This window comes from Myotis brandtii, unplaced genomic scaffold (genome assembly GCF_000412655.1).
Source record: "Myotis brandtii unplaced genomic scaffold, ASM41265v1 scaffold124, whole genome shotgun sequence".
NCBI classification, from domain to species: Eukaryota; Metazoa; Chordata; class Mammalia; order Chiroptera; family Vespertilionidae; genus Myotis; species Myotis brandtii.
Window position 1 is genome coordinate 1,128,548 of NW_005354334.1, and position 2,264 is coordinate 1,130,811.

General features: G+C 42.2%; 1 long non-coding RNA gene across 1 annotated transcript in view; it reads left to right on the plus strand.

Annotated features, from left to right (window-relative positions):
* The window catches only part of LOC106724910, a 7,688-nt gene extending 6,078 nt beyond the window's left edge, over window positions 1–1,610 (plus strand). The window contains exon 3 of the long non-coding RNA XR_001360740.1: window positions 1,599–1,610. This is a non-coding gene — a long non-coding RNA (uncharacterized LOC106724910). The remainder of the gene's footprint in view (window positions 1–1,598) is intronic.
* Window positions 1,611–2,264: the final 654 nt, after the last annotated feature.

Here is a 2,264-nt window from a genome sequence, read left to right on the forward strand (position 1 = left end):
TGGGTAATTATTAATTCTCACTCTCCAGTTGAAATTTCATTCTATTGCAGCTCAGCTTTTCTAATACAAGCCTACTTGTAGTTATTACTGGTCTTTCTTTTAAATGTCCATCCCTTCATAGGAACGAAAAAAAAAACCCAAAATGATCTTGTGTAATATCTAGTCATATAGTAGATCAAATTTCCCTTTATGCTTTTAATACCAAAAACAGAAAAAGGAGTGGGGCCAGGTCAAGGGAAGAGAGGGCTATTGTGAAAACTTAAGTTGAACGGAGTTGATCAAGATGGCAGCTATTACTTGGCAGCAGTGTGAATAGGCGGGGCAATAAATTCGAAGGGCTTACACTACACCAAAATAGTTATTGGGACTGCCTTGGGTCCTCAGCTGCATTATACTCGAACCTGTTCTCCTTAGAAGGCTCTGGTCCTGCCCCCGAGAATGTGCCACAAGTATCAGTCACCGCACTCTGAACCCAACACATGACAGATTCATTCAATTCAATTTCTATTTCTTTCCTTGGCATTTTACTTTGTTTCAGTTCTACATTTTTTAAGTCCTCACAGGACAACCCCAGTCAGTTGTTTCTGATCTGCAGAGGAACATTAGAGTGATATTGGAAGCAAAATGGGAAAGAAAGTCAGCTGCATTACCACCCCTATGGGTTAGCGTCCAATTTGTAGCAGGTAAGCTGTGAAGAGCTTTTTGCACAGACTGCCAGGAGGAAGAAAGGTGCAGGGTACCTTGACCTAGAGCAAGGGCTGAATCTTGCCACCCTGGTTTAGAAGTATAGGAGCTTAAAAAAAAAAACATCAAAGCTGCCAATGGTTTTTGGAAACAAATTTATGACAAACAGCTCCTTTGTTCGATTAACTCTCTTGCATTTTTTGTTCCATGAATATAAAGCAAATACAAGTATAAAAAGAAAGGTTTTGTTTAATTATGTAAAAGATTGTTCACTTGGTAGACAAGCATTGAATTTCCACGGGTTTGGTTCCCTTGAGTGAATGTCTCCCCTGAGAGTACACTCCTTTGTACCTGAAAAGAGTGGCTCTTCCTGGGAGATGTGAGATGAGGACATTGCTGACAGACAAGAAGGAGTGGGGGCCAGGGGTTGCAGGAACTGTTTACATAAGACACACTCTGAACCATGCTGCTTTCCGCTCCAGATTGTGAGGTGTGATACCCAGCTGAGGAGGCAGACTCCCTGCCCAGAATCTTTCATCAACTAACACGCTGAGGAGTGTCAGCTTTTAGAACCTCAGACCTGGAAACAGCACTTGATGTCTCTCTCTCTTTCTCCCTCCACCTCCTCTCTCTCTCTCTCTCTCTCTCTCTCTCTCTATCATTTGTATTTCTAATCTCTGCTATCTCTCTGGGGGTTTCATTATCTCCTATTACAAACAAACATTCTCCACAAGATAAGAAATAGGCCCATTGGCATCTATTTTCAAAACCTTCTAACTCTCGTATTCCATGTATTCCACGGCAAGGCCTTCCTTGCTATCTCTATCTGGTGGAATGGTATGACTTGGATCACATGACTTACCTCACCAGAGGGAGAAGTGTTCTGACTGACCTGGGCTGAGCCACATGCTCAGAGATATAAAAGCTTTTGCCACGAGAAAAAAAGTGTAATGGAAACTGGCCAGTAATCTGACTGGTGTCCTTGGCAGCTAAAAACAATAGCTAGCACTTGCATTTTGTGAAAAGCCGAGTAAGAGTTATTTCTCAACTCTGGGCATATATCCACTGCTTCTGAGCCTCATCTGTGCCACCTCATTGTCTCAGGTAAGCCCTTAAGGAAGCAGAGAAAAGACATAACAATAAATTGTCCAAAGCTTGAACACTAGCACTAAGAATGAGGGAATAAATGAAAATCCAAACCTTTCCCACCACCTACTTTGTTCATCCTGCTCCATCTTCTTCAGGTAATGACATCACCTATGGGGGGTGGAGGTGGGTGGGGGGCTAAGAGGAGTGGTCTTGTCTGTCTGATTCTTGACTGGATAGAGGGGGATGAGGTTTGAGGGATGCAGTTTATTTTCAACAGTGAATTTTGAGCCATTTAATTCTCATAAGTCTGTGAAGTAGGAATCCAAGATGCTGGATTTTTAAGTGTGTTAATCAGCCCTGGCCAGTGTGACTCAGTTGGTTGGAGCCTTGTCCCAAATACAAAAGGTGGCAGGTTCCATTCTTTTTTTTTTAAATATATTTTATTGATTTTTTACAGAGAGGAGGGGAGAGGGATAGAGAGTTAGAAACAT